The following is a 15,761-nucleotide window of genomic DNA, read 5'->3' on the forward strand; positions in this document are numbered from 1 at the left end:
TATTCAGATAAATATTGTGACTCCTTTCAATTATATGTTATTAACCCCAATAGGATTTGTTATCTTCAAACTATGTATGCCCACACTCCTATATTGCTGAGTATCTCCTTTCTACATGAACATAACAAGACCTCTCCTATCCCATCTTGCTGATTAAAGGCAATTCTCAAAAATGCTTTGGTTTAAAATTACCTATAAAACAGTCCTATCATTTTAAGGCTGTACTTGTGTGCAAAAAGGATTCCATAATGGAGATATGCTCAGAAGGTTAGTTCCCCAGACATCTTCCTTTCTTCTTATAGTAAAGTTTTTAGTGAAAAATAATTTTGAACAATTTTATTGTAACATTGATACTCAAAAAATTGCACATGACTTGCTGAGTTTGGACAGATGCATACATACTTGAAGCATTAACTACAATCAAGGTACAAAGCCTATACAATTGCCCACTCTTGCCACTTCTATTCAACACAGTTCTAGAATTTGTAACCAGAGAAATTGCATAAGAAAAATCAATAAAGGACAACCAAATTCTAAAAGAAGAATATAAATTGAGGCTGTTTGCTGAAGACATAATCCTATTTAAAGAAAATCCTGAAGACTCCACTCCAGTACTATTAAAACTAATAAGCAAGTTCAGTTAAAGAACTGTTAAAACTAATAAGCAAGATGCAGTTAAAGAATTAACATACAAAAATCAGTAAGATTCCTACAAACTAATGATGAACAATACAATCAAGAAAATCTCACAGTAGCCAAACTGTGTAAACAACCCAGATGCCCTACAACTGATGAATGGATCAAGAAAATGTGGTATATGTAAACAATTGAGATTTACTGAGCCATAAGGAATAAGGACCACATGTGGTTTGAAGGTAAATGGACGCAATTGAAGGACATCATGCTAAGTGAAGTAAGGCAGACTTAAAATGACACACATGGGAGACAGACCCAAAAAATAACATATACACAAAAACAAATATGATCATGTACAAACTCATATGCAGGACATGCTTGTAAATAGTGGAACTACTTTATGGAACTTGGGGAAGAAGGGAAAGGAAAAGAGAATGCTAGAGCATTGACGATATCATAAACCCAGCATCTGTGAAGGTAGAAGATCTAAGATATGTATTTGGAGCTGTTGAAAAACGCGTGGTAAGGGAGAGTAATGGAAGGGGTTGAAATGGACCAAAGTAAAGTATACCCACAGCTGGGATACATTGAGACACCCCTTTGAACACTGACTTATATATTAATACTGAAAAACAGGACTATAAAATATGCACAGCAGGGGGGTGCTTGTGGGAAGAAGGAGGGTGAACAAATGAGATTAAGGTGAGGGAATATGGTTGACAGATTTCATATACAAAGTAGAGCAAAGAAACTTCTTGAAATAGTTTTCAGTTGGGCAGAGAGAGGGTTAAGGGGGAGAGTGGTGGGGGTGATCTAACCAATGTACAATGTAAGCCTATTTGGAAATGTCACAACAAATACCCCTGAACAACCAATATAGCCTAATAAAAAATTAATGGAAAATAAAGAAAATTTCACAATAGCTGTGAAAAGGCCAGGTTTGTTGGCTCAATTCTATACTCACAGCTACTCAGGAGGTGGGTTTCAGGAGAGAAGACTGTGACTCAAAGCAAAAAATAAGTTAGTGAGACCCCATCTCAACAAATAAGCCAGGCACATTGGTTCATGCCTGTCATCCCAGCTTTCTCTGAAGGCATATGTAGGAGTGTCACAGTCCAAACCAAAAAGCAAGACCCTATCTAAAAAACAAATAAACAACCTAAATCAAATAGAGCTGGAAGCATGGCTCAAGTAGCAGAGTGGTTGCCTAGTAAACACAAAACACTGAGTTCAAACCCCAGTACCTCCAAAAATAGGCTACGAAAAATACAATGAAATACCTAGGAATAAATTTAATTGAGTATGTGAAATACCTATGCACCCAAACTATAAAATATTGACAAGAGAAAGTGAAAAAGACACAAATGAATGGAGAGATATTCTAGGCTATAGGCAGGAAGAATTACTATTTTGAAATTTTTGGTTTTGTTTTTTTTTTTTTTCCGGTGCTGGGAACTGAACTCAGGGCCTTGCACTTGCCAGGCAAGCGCTCTTCCACTGAGCAAAATCCCCAACCCCACTATTTTGAAAAAGTCTTCATTACTCAAAGTGATCAACAGATTCAATGCAATTCCTATCAAAATTCCAATAATATTTTTTACAGAATAGAAAAAGTATTCTCAAGATAATAGATAGCCCCCCAAGGAATTCTGAATAGCCATAGAAATCTTGCCCAAAAATAACAAAGGTGGGGCATCATACTTACTTTACTTCAAAATATACAATAAAACAATATGAATCCAACAGCATGACACTGGCATAGAAACAGACACATAGACCAATGGAACAGGAGAGAGAGCCCAGAAGTAAATCCATGGAGTGGCAGGAAACATTTGCAAACCAGCCATCTGATAAGAGGTTAGTATACAGAATATACAAGGAACTCCTATAACCCAGTAGCAATGAAACAAACCGTACAATTAAAAATAGGCAAATGACCTAAATAAATATTTCTCAAAAGAAAAAAAAATCACAAATGGCCAAATTGTATATGAAATAATGCCCAGCATCATTTATCATCAAGGATGTACAAATTAAAACCACCAGTTACCACCTCAGATCTTCTAGAATGGCTGCTATCAGACAAAAGGTAGCAAGCATTAGGGAAGACACAGGAAAGGGAACCCTTGCATGCTGCAGTGCACCCACCATGGAGCACAATATAGAGGGTCCACAAAAAATTAATAATGGGACTACCACATGATACAGCAATATCATTAGTGAGTAGATATCCAAAAGGATCGACAGTCTGATCTTGAATTGAAGGAGTGTTTCCAATAGCCAAGACTTGGAATCAAGCTAAGTGTCTTATCAACAGTATGAGTGTATTATAAATATGTACTATGTATGAATACTATTCAGCCTTAGAAAAGAATGACATCCTGTAACTCCATTATTTGCAACAATATGGATGAAACAAAGACCACTATGTTAAATGAAATAACCCAGGCACAAAAATTTGTATCATGTGGAATCTAAAAGAATTGGATGTATATACAAAAAATATTTTATAGTATGAAGATGGAAAAAAATTCTTACAAAATATTCTGAATCGGTGATTTAATTTTCTGAAAAAGAATGATATTAAAATGTTTCTAAAGAGAAGAAATACATAGAAACTACTCTGAACATTTATAATTGTTTAGGCAATAAAGGTATTTTTATAAGATCTATTCAGTTCATGGGTCATTCAAATATTACACCTATGTTCGTATTCTTAAAAAATAAAATATTGGTGCACCGAGCACATAGGTAAAATCTCTTTTAGCTAGGGGGAAAAAATACAGCAAACCAAAGAGCTGAAATTGTAATGAAAAGAGAAGCCTTTGGCTTAGTTTAGTATTTCTCAAAGACAGAATTTTTCTTTAAATTAAAACCTTTTGAGAATATAATATTGCTTGCTTCAAATTCAGCTGCAAAATTTAAGTTTGCTTTAGCTCATTCAGTAAGTAAATTTTGAGAAAATTAGCCAGAGTTGGTAAAGGAAACAGAGTGGAGATGGAAGGGAAGGCAGTTTGCCTACCTGGGGCTTGGCACCTGAGAGTTTGCCTCCAATTCCAGGAGGAGTAAGTCTGTCACACCCCCAAGAGGCTTCATGCTGCACTGTTTCCATCCCAGGGGCTCCTATTGGCGGCCCTATAGGAGTGAAAAATTTATGCAGTATTACATGTTCCAATTTTAAATTCTAGTTAAACATTATTTTGTCAAAAATAATGGTTGTTTCAAAGCACCCTCCATCTTTAAAATCCTACCATTTCATTTCTTTCATTCATAGTGTATTCATATTTTTCTATTCTATGTTCTGTAAGCCATTAGCATCCTGCTCCCTAAGACACCAGCAGACAAATCTCACTTAGCCTGGCCCCTCACAATTATTTGGGAGCAAGTGCATTTAGATGGAATACTAAATAGATCAGAATCTACAGACACTGAACATATGAAGTTCCATTTGATACCTTCTTTAGCCTGGCCTGGCTTCTTTCTGCCACTTTCTAGGCCTTGCACTCTTAATCACATCTTATTGTTTCTGTATCTTCAACTTGTCCTCTTCAAAATGGGCACTGGATCTTATCTAAATCTGTTGGGCTGTATTAAGATGCTCAATCCTGGGATGATGCTTATAGCTGAAAAAATGAATGGCAAGTCTATTTGAAAACAGGTTGTCTGATTCCCCCTCTACCATTCTCCAGAGTTAGGGCAAATTTGGAACTAGCCTAAGACCAAGACACTTAACTCCTAGTTACAGCTCAGTCATAAGCCACTTCTGGTTCCATATTAGCTAAAGAACATAATGATTATACCCAACTGTTGTGAGAAACAAATACAAACTGTGAACATATGCTTACAAAAGTATGACCTACCTTGAAATGCATGCCCAACACATAGGTGTAGCCCTGGGACAAAAATTGCTACTGAGGTAAATCACAGACTCAAGGCCTTCCTTGTGGGCAGAGCAAACCTATCAAAGGAAGAATCACTACCATCATGAGCAGAGAAATGGTGGAAAAGCCCGTTGGGTGGGAGGCATAAAAACATTTGTGGTCCCACCATACAGAGGTTGCTTGTAGTTCCTAAGATGAGTTGATAGGTTATATTAGGTTTCCTTCTTTACCACTGATGTTATTGATTTATTGGATTATTTAGCACACCAAACACTAAGTTGTAACAATCAGGGGTAATATTACTATTACATTTATCTATATAATACTTAAAGCATCTCTTTGACTGAAGAATTTATGAAATATTTCAGGAGAATAGCCACACAAACTTAAGAAATGAGAATGGTAAGCAGTTTGCTATATTAGTTAGCTCTAACCACATAGGCATGCATTACAAGCTACAAACAGCATACACATTCCCTCATATGTCCATTTCCAATTTTTTCTCACTAGGAATTGAGAAACACTATAGCCTGGTGTGGTGAAGCCAAAGGAGGGAGTGTTCGCATTGAGAACTACATGGATATTCTCTGTCATCAGAATGCCCTGTGATTAAGGAGAGTGTTTATAAACTCACCTTGGGGCTTGCTGCCATCCTAGAATTGCAAACTCCTCATATGTGGACTTTTAATCCAAATTCGAGAGATACCAGACACACACAGCATTTCAGAGTTTAGAAACTGTGAAACCTGTATCTTTACTTCCAGAATTTCTTCCAATGAATGAACTCCCCAAGTGTTGACCTCCTCACCTGGAAATACTCTCTGTGACCACATTGGCATGAAACAATTTTACCCTTGTAGCATTTCTACTTGGGGACAGTATTTGTTGCTGCCATTGTTCTTTTAAGGATAAGAAAACAGAGACATTTGTGGACTGAATCCTACATGTCCCCATGACATCTGACCCACAATTTGAGCCAATTTAATCTTTGTGTTTAAAGATGTTTCAAACATGCCTCCCTGGATTTTTATTTCTTCTGGATAGAAATGGGTGACAAGAGAAGATGGAATAATACTTTCTATTTTTACCTAAGGCAGGGCATTACTGAAAAACAAAAAGAACCAACATCAGAGGTTAAAGTAGCAGAAACAGAAGCAAATGCACTTTGAAGAGCCAGTGCAGGGAAAGCTTTTGGATGAAGTGAAAAGATCAGCTTCATTGGTCCTGAGAGAAGACTAGGCTTTGAAACAAAAAGGTCAGCGTGGCATCGTTGCATGAAGTCAGGGATAGATGGCGGTGTTGGTTTACTGAGGCTGCAATAACAAATTAATACAAACTCAGAGGTTAAAAGAACAGAAATTTATTATCTCACAGATTAGCAAGACACAATCTGAAATTAAGGTATGGGCAGAGTTGGTTCCTTTGGGAGCCCCTCAAAGATAATCTGTGCTATGTCCCACTCCTAGCTGCTGAAGGTTGCCAATGATCTTTGATCTGCATAGACTTTGAGCTGCATCACCAAAATCTCTGCTTTCTTCTCTGTGAGTCTCCTCTACATTTCTATGTCTTTTCTCCAGTTATGTGTTTAGAACATGATAATCCAGTATGACTTTGTCTTAACATAACTAATTACATCTTGAAAGACCCTACTTTCAAACAGGATCACATCCTGAGGTTCCACGTGGACGAGAATTGGTTGGGGGCTGGTCACTATTCAACCCAGTAGTGTGCAATTGCCTGGTCATGCAGGGCTTTGTACACTATGATATGTACTTTGGATTTTTCTAAATTCAATGTTAAATCTTTAGGATTTTAGACAAGGAAAATTTTTGGTCCTGTACTTTTGTAAGATCATTCTGACCACTGAGTATGAGTTGTAGAGAAAACAGTATGAGTTGTAGAGAAAACAGAAAATGATTACAAAAGCCAGGTAACTACTACATTGTACTGTTCAAGGTGAGAGACGATGGTGGCTTTAGTTAGTGCTCTGACATTTACAGCCACAAAATGTGGGTATTTTAGGGAACTCTCTGATAGATGTGACATTTGCTAGTGATAGATTTGATGCAGGAGAGTAGGGAAGGGAGGGAACCTAGATTTTTGCTTTGAGTAACTGGGTAGAGGATGGTACCATTTTCTACAATAGGGAAGATTGCCAGCTGAGGTGGGGATGGATAGGAATCAGAAGTCCCATTTTGGACATATTACATTTGAGCTGCACATTGGAATTCTAAGTGAAGATAACATAAGATAGCTGGAGTACAAAGAGAGGTCAGGGCTTAAAGATAAATTAGACAGTTATCAACACTGATGGTAATTAAAGCCATGCTGGATGAGGTCATATGGAGTTTGAGTAGAGAGTAGGGCCTGGAATGTATCCTAGAAATACACTAATGTTTAGAGTTTTGTTAGGAGAAGGGGAAGACATAGCAAGAGAAACTGAGATAGAATAGCCACAGAGGAGGGAGTCCAGCAAGGCATGTATCACATATCCTACTAGAAATTGCTTGCAATAAATTACACTATTTGTTCAAAATATTCGCTGTCTCTCCTACTACTCCTCACACCAGAGTGACTGTCTCTATGCAAAACATATAAGTCATATAACATTGCCTAAGTTTGGCCATTGACAAGCTCTGCCCAATAGAATATAACAGAACTGATGTGTTTCACCCCAAAGCATAAGCTTGAAGAACCATTATATGGTTTAGCCACTGCTCTATTCTTTCATCAAGAATGGTGTATCCTAAATAGGACTTGTTTCCTCAGCACAAACACAAATTAAAGATGTGAATAATAGCTCTCTACTCAGTACTTAACATGAATGAGAATAAGTAGCTGTTGCTGTAAGCTATTGTGACTTGAGGATTATCCATTGACTATACCACAACTATATCTACAGAGTACCTGCCTGGGAATGTCTCCTGTTGCTATGCTGGCACTGGAGGACAGTGGAGGCCAGAAAAATAACACCTCAGGCACTGAGGCAGGTGGCCTAGAGCTTACTTATTGGCAGAGCAGCAATAGAGATGGCTGTCAGGGGCCAGAATCAAGGGTCTGGAGAATCTAGGCAGGCAGTTTTACCACTTGAGCTACTCCACCAGCTCTGGGTCTGGAGAATCTAGATGGGACAGTTGTGCATATTCCATGGACAGCCACAGGTATTTTCATGGGATCCTCCATGTGCTTAGGGTCAACTTCAACCTCTGGAGCCATATCAAGATTTTCTTCCATTCTAAGTATCCCTGGAAAGATGGAAAGCATTAAGCACTGAAGAGCAATAAGGAGAACAGCCCATCTGAAAGAGGACAGAAAACCTCTCTACAAAAGGTACCCAATACATCTCACAGCTTCCCTCAATTTTAGCAAAAAAGTGATGCATCTCTGTAATAACTAAATGCCTGGGGGTTATGAGATTCTGTGCAAAGCAGTTCCCAGAGATGGAACTTTTATCAGAAAAGAAAAACCACAATAGTGCCTGGATCCCTCTGGACTCTGGTGACCATATACATAAAATGCTGAAGCACTGTTCATCCTTTCAGTTGCTGGAATGAAAATTGTTCATAGTCTGAGGAAAGTAACAAATGATGAAGCCTGATAGTCTGGGTGGTGGTAATTAGGCGGGAAGAGCTAATGGAGAGTAGCCCAAGGACCTGCCCTCCCGTCTTGGTTCCCCCAATGCCTCAGTGACCAGGCAATTCTGCTAAGTTCTCATCTCTGTGAAAGCTGAGGAAATTGGAAATGCCATATCCTTTTCTTCCTTGTGTTCTGAGTTAGGCTCCCAAAGCACCCTGACTATGACAACAGAAAACCCCCTTTGTTATCTCTCTCCTAGATAATTTGCCTGTGTAATTCCTCTGAAAGGTGCTCACCAGGAGTCAGATGGGGGCTCAAAACTATCTGCTGTTTCACATTGACTGAGGATGGTAAGCACATTGAGGCAGACAGAAAGCAGAAGGGAGCTTGTGGCATTATATTTTGGTCACCATCACTTATCTGAGAAAAATAGGAACACCATGCTACTTCTCAAGTCCGAAACCTATTCATTCCCTGGTACCATCATACAGTATTTCACAAGGTCTTTAGATTTCCATGGTTTTAATCATTTGGATTACTAATTAAACAATATTCATCCTGAGTTTCAATAATACACATTACATTTCTTAAAGCTTCGGGATTTATTCAAACCCCCATGAAAAAGTGCCACTGTGGTCTCTCACTTATGTAAGTGCTGCCAGGCATTGATAGTACTGAGTCTTCTCAAAAACGGAGCACTTTTTTGAGATCAACAAAGAAATTTCCTTTAAAGTTGATCCTCTCTCTTTGAAAAAAAAAAAAAACTTTCTGAGATTGCACAATGCCCCTTTCCGGATGTGTGTATTCTTTTATTTTGTTGGGGGGGGAGGGGTGATATCTTTGAGATTGCAGTACATTAAAATATACCCAAAAAGCCTAGGGGAAAAATAAATATGGCATTCATCTTGAACTCATAAAAGGGGTCATACAAAAAGGAATTTAATAAAAATGATTACCACCTAAAAGCAATGCCAAAATTTAATTAGACATTTTTCAACCCCCAAAGAAAATGTTCTAACATCTAAACCCAGTGAAAAGCTGCCTGGCTTTATTATTGCCATACCTACAGTATTTTTTGAAGAAGTCTCATTTAATTCTTGAATACGTGACCACCTAGTTCTGCAGGTAGAGAAAATTTTTCTATTGCACTAAAATAGCTTCTATTCTCAAAGGCCCATGGCAATCCATCAACGTTATCCTCTGGGGCAATTAGGCCCCTTCCCCCTTCCTAGGCAGACATTTTGGAGGATGCTGCTAATCTCCAGGACCAGCCTGGCTGAATTACAGCAAAGTCCAGGCTGTATTCTCAGCCATTCATTGTCCTCAGTCCCTTTCTGCCATGGCAATTTTTCAGAAGGGAAATTAGTCCCCCTGCCAACTCTTATATTTTGTATAAGCCCAGATGTCACACTTCGCTAATGTCATACTAGACTGTAATATTTTTATAGCACAGTGTAGAAAACCAAAACTGAGCCAAATAGACACATTGCTGCCAGATGGGTGACCTTTATTTACTGATAAAAGTTTTTTAGACCATAAAACTTGAACTTATTAGAAATGAGCTGAATTTTCAAGTTTACAAGTAAGCCCAATCCCCTCTCCCATTGAGAGTAGGAGAGAAGAGGAGGTTGCAGAAAATCCAAGTGTACAGAAGATCCAAATGTCTTCATGGAGCAGGGGCAGAGGAAGGCAGCTTGTACTCCAGTCCACACATTTGTATCTCCAGGGACTGATAGAGTTCTCTCTGGTGGAAGGAACTATGGTGCAACCTCTGTGGGACTTGGAGCTTAAGCACATAGCCACCCATCTTCAAAGCACCAGGAGGCTTTATTGTCAAAACCTGGCTTGTCTTCTCCCTACAAAAACCACATGAAGTAGACCATGTGGTTTCCCAGTCATTCCCTCAGCCTCCTCCCCCAAAACCATTCCTGCACAGTAATGGGATTCTTCATTGATTTGCTTAGGTTATTTTTACTCAAAGAGAAGATAGTTGTCTCTCCTTCATAGTTCCCTACAGATATATTTTATTTGAGAATATTTCTCAAATATGACTCATGTGTCTTTTCCTTTGGGGAACTGGCTGTAAATATAGCAAGGGTGTTAATGGGTTCTTTTTCTATTACAATTTTTCTTCTCCAAGCAAGTTATTCTTCCTACATATTTATTGTTATTACCCTCTGAATTCTCTACATATTCACCAAGACATGGAAAACAGAAATTGGCTTCTTTGTCTTCATTACTCTATTTATTATTTTAAAAAGAAATGGGCTTGTCCATATATTTATTTCTTACTTTTCTCCCTAACCATTGCTTCCAAATCTGGCAGTTTAATACTTGGTTATAATTTTTGGTTTCACTTATCTGATCTACCTTACTTTTTATTTTATTATTTATTATTATTTTATTTTACTATTTTTAGTTTAACAATAATTACATGTTCATGCACCTATCAGACAAACCCAACTCATATCAAATAAATTATGATATTTTCAAAACCCAAATAGTCTGCTCCATCAAATGATCCCCTGGTTCTGATATACTGAAACATCTATCCACCTTTCTGTTTCATCTCTCTTGTAATATTTAGGGTCATTTAAACATAATTTTAATTATTGATAGTACTCCCCTATTTGCTCAGAATGAGGAAATAGGCATTGTGTGTCACCATTTTTAAGATGAAAACATCATTGGGAGGGTAAATATATTTGGGCTTGCAATTGAATAACTTGAATTCAACTCCAAACTCTACACCTTACTATCCTTCTTGGGAACACCAGAAACATACATAGAACAGTGTTTTGTAAGTGAAATAAGTGAAATGTCACTAAGCATGCTACCCACACCAGTATTTATCACCCTTCACTTGCCATAGCTTGTTACCAAAAGCTTCCCTTCTTAGGACTTCATGGTTCAGCCAGGCCTCTCTACAACTCTTTCTACTCTTCTTTCTGTGTGTAGCCTTTGCCAAAGAACTGGAACAAGTCTCACAGACTATGGATAGGGTAAGGACATTCAATTCCTTAATTTATTTTCTGTCTTCTTATTCACAACATTAAAGCCAGGCTCAGTGAAATGTGCTTCAAATAGTGCCTTGAGTACAGTGAGAGCTGCAGAATTGGTGGTGAATATATGGATGACAGAGAAGAAATATGTGAATTTTACATTAATACAAAGAAAAACACGATGATGTCCCCATTCCTGTAAGACATAAAAAAATTGGAAACAAAGATTTCCTCTATTGTAGTATGCAGCTTGTAACTCTCAAATCCTACCTTTCTCTCATTTCACTATTTTTATGGTAATATTAAAGACAGAATTACAGAACTCTTAGCAGCCTACATGTGAGGAACATTTTCTGAGTAACTACTGTTTGTTCCACAGCACCCAGGTATGTGAAAATGGCTAAAACTCCCCAGGGTGATTTATATGTAGAATCATCATCCCTAGAGCTAAACTATGCTTCTTTGAAAATTAATTTCTTATATGTAACTGGAACCATTTGCTTAAACCACAGATACTTCACAAAAACAAAAACAAAACCTCACAATAATTTATGTGGAAAACCCCTTTCACCAAAAGCTTACCTGTTTTCTCCTATCAAGTATCCTGAATTAAGTCTGTAAAATCAATTGGCCTTGTATCCCCATATGAATTTACCATAAAACCTTTCTTAGTGACTTCTCTTAAGCAGTATTTTTGTAAGACAAATACCATCAGACACCCGAGCAACAGCAGCAATCTAGACTTGAGCCTCAGCCCTGGTCATTGCTCAGGTTTATCTTCAGTTTCTTTTCTATTACCTTCCTACTCTTAAAGCAACTTTTCTCATTTGCTTTTTAATCTGTTGTGCAAGTAGTTTCTCTTTCCTTCATGTATCTCTAAAGACCCTGTCTCGGTTCCAAAAAGTGATTTCTTTTCTAAATTGTCTTGCTTTGCTTTATCCCTTACTGCTTTTCCTCTATCTTTTTCAGATATTTCTCACACCAAGTATTCTCATCATTTAATTACCTGTCTCACCTTTGCATTTGTTTATCCTTCTTTAAATTTCCTTTTTCCAAAACAAACTTTCACCTTTAAGAAATTCTTTCATTCCCAAGCCACAATATCAAAAATTTTGTCTTCTTGGAGAATGACTTTTCCTCTGTTCAGTTTGCTGTATTTTTTTCTCCTCTCTAAGTGAATGCTCATGGCATATGGAATAGACATTATCTCTCCCTCTCTACAGAAAGACGCTGAATACTTTGCCCTATATGTAATTTTTATTTTGGCAATCCCTGCTGGGCCAGCTTTCCTGTCATGCAGCAAAACTCTCCCTTAAATATTAATCTTATAGTGCCCAGAAATGGAGATAAGTCTCAATCATAGCTTCTCATGTGTCTGCATGGCACAGCACAGACCTCACAAAGGTCATTCGCTGGCTTCCCATTACTTTTCGTGATAAGCTTTGAGGCTGAATCTTATGTCATCCACAAACCGGTGTTGGAAAGAAAGATTTCAGGTTCTAATCCTGGCTCTGCCAAAGATGCCCCAGCCTCTGTGGGATGGGGAAATGGAAAAGTATGAACAAAAATTGAAATCCTGTGACTATGGCTCCCTAGAAGGCAAAAGCAATGAAGCCAACCCACAGCCTAGTGCCTGGGTAACTCTGGCTGACATCATTTTCTATATAAAGAGCTGTACTGAATGACAGGTAAATGTCCGCCATTTGTACAATTAATCCACGCTACACACACTGACCGAATGTGTGTTCACTGTAATTTACCCATGCCTGTGGTTCCCATACGAGTAACAAAGATTATCATCAAATCATCTTTCATAAAACTCTGAGTACTTTGCAACTCTGCTTCAGTGATCTCCTTCCATTCTCGATCCTCTACAAGTAAACAGGACTTTCCACTTGATTATTGAACATCATCAACTCTTAAGGCAGGCTTTCTTTGAGTAAGTATCTTCTACAACTTTTATACTTCTTCATGTTTGTCTGATTTTTTTCACTCTGTTCATCTCACATTTTTAGTTTTTATTTTTCATGAGTTTTAAAGATTATTTCCTTTTTCCTCAATCTTTCTTGTGTAATTTACTTACCAATAGACAACTCCTGTAGACAAAGTATTGTCTTCATGCTCCAAGGGATTATTCTCATAATATTTCAGGAGGTATAATGATAAGTACACAATTAGAATAAAACATGTTTGTTAGTTTGTAAACACCAAGTGATTATGAGTAAAAACTCTGCCAAGTTGAGGGAGAACTCCATGTAGGACAGAGTACATGCAGTCAGGAGAAGCAAGTACACAGAGGTATCTAAAAAGAAATGGGATTCCTCAATCTGTGTCCAAGCAACAGTTAATCCACCGGAGGGCCCAGGAAGTTAGGAGCAGAGAGCGGATGTGGAGGCCTCCCAAGAAATACACTTGGAAAAATTAAGTAGGCCCTGATTTGTGATGAGCCAATTTGTATAATTGGGACATTATTTTAGCAGCATTTAAGAGATTTTGAGAATGTTTAGGGAAAGAAATGGCAGAATCAAAGCAGCATTAGGGACATAAATCAATGATCAAAATGAGCATAACTAAAAGAGGGGCTTCTCTACCAGAAGTCAGCTATATGATTATCAGGGATTGAGTTGGGGAAGTGCCATATAAAGAAATTGATATAATTTCTATCGAATGGTCAAACCCCCCTCTTGGATAATTAATTAGCAATAAGGAAAGGAAAACCAATGTTTTGACATGCATTCTTTTTTTGTACTTTAATTTAAAAAAAATTTTATTAACATATATTAATTATACAGAAGAGTTCATTGTGACATCTACATTGGACTTACATTAAACATTGGCTAGGTCTGCCCCCACTCTCTCTCCCCTTCATCTTCCTCCCCACCCCACCTAAAGCAATTGTAAAGGTTTCATAGTTTTTGATGATCCATTTATACAAAGCACATCAACTTTATTCACCCTCCATCATTTCGTCCATTCACCCTCGACCCCATGAGTACCCACTTTCTTTTATATGTGTTCCCTTGTGTACCCACAGCTAATATTTATTAAACTATTACCACAAGTCAGAAATTATACAAAAGACTTTGTTGTAATTTAGTCCTTTTAAAAACCATTAAAAATAATGAAACTGAGACCCAGAGAGGTCAACTAACTCTTCTTTTTGGGGACACTGGAGCTTCAACTCAGGGTCTCATACTTGCTACGTAGGTGCTTGAGCCACTCCGCAGCCCCTGGTTCTCCAGCTTGCAGAAGGCAGATCATGGGACTTCTTAGCTTCCATGATTATGTGAGCCAATTTCAATTCCTGCAATATGTGTGTTTGTACATATGTGTATGCATGTGCATGTGTATGTAATGTGTGTGCTGTTTCTCTGAAGGAGAACCATGACAAATACACTTGGTTATCATAGAAACATTGGATTCCAATGCACTAAATTGACATGAAGTTCTGCGGTCCTTGTAGCAGAATGTCAAATGAGTTAGTCGAATTTGCTAAGGCTCAATTCCAATCTATAAAGCTGGAGTTAGCGTAGATTACATAATTTACCTTAAGCATTCTTCTGTCTCTGGAACATGTTCTCAGTACATGTTCAAAAAACGCCTTTTACTAATATGGGGAAAGCTATATTGGTTTCAGCCACTGCATACTGTCCTCTCTTTCAAGTAAACTCTTTTCTAAATCCTATTTTGAATATAAACTAAGCCTCCCTCCTTTGGTGGCATGAGGTTCACAGGTTGGACTGTGCCTCGGTGCCCCTTTCTTCCCACCTGTCATGATGAGGTAAGGGCACACCCATGCCTGCACCTGTGAACAATGCTCAGGTTGCCTTCAGGAACATACATGGACAAGGTTCAGGAGAGATCTTTTTCCTAGTCTACCCATGTCAAAATGTTCTTCCATGTTATTATCCTCTTTTTTTATACTCATTCAAAATGATCTCTCGATGTCTTTTAATTATAGGCATATATTGTCCCTAGCAACCATTTCACTTATATGAATTAGGTAAAATGTCTTTAACTTGCTGCTGCTTCATGGCATTTTGGTGACATTCAGCCAGCAGTTTTCATTTTCTTCTCCAGAAATTTCCTTCATAATAAATCATAATTTTCCCACTCCTGACACATACACTGTAGGCACACACGCTTGGCAACTCTGAGTGCTGTGATTCGGTGTCATCTCCAATGGCTTTCTACTCAAGGTCTCCCTGTAGGTTAGTCAGACTCTCCATGACATTGACAAACACCTGAGAGAAACAACTAAAGGGAGGAAAGATTTATTTTGGCTCATGGTTTCAGAGGCTTCAGTCTATCATAGTGGGGTAGGGCATGGCAGAGCAGAGAATCTCACACCATGACAGCCAGGAAGCATACATTCTCCTCCGAAAGTTTCCAGAATTTCCCAAAATAGCACCACTAGCTGGGAGCCAAGACTTCAACACATGAGTCTTCTAGGGGTGTACTTTATAGATAAATAATATCCTCACAAGAGTTATTTTATGGACCCTATACACTTCAGCTCTAAATCTTCCTAAAGATAAATATTTCTATAAAAATAAAAGCCCTTTAAGTTTCTGAATCTATTCATTCTTTCTAAAGAAAATTAAACACGTCTACTTTCCTTATTGAGGTTGTAGTTTCCTTTCTTCAAAATTCAAAGCCCTTACTA

Source organism: Castor canadensis, chromosome 10 (genome assembly GCF_047511655.1).
Source record: "Castor canadensis chromosome 10, mCasCan1.hap1v2, whole genome shotgun sequence".
NCBI lineage: Eukaryota > Metazoa > Chordata > Mammalia > Rodentia > Castoridae > Castor > Castor canadensis.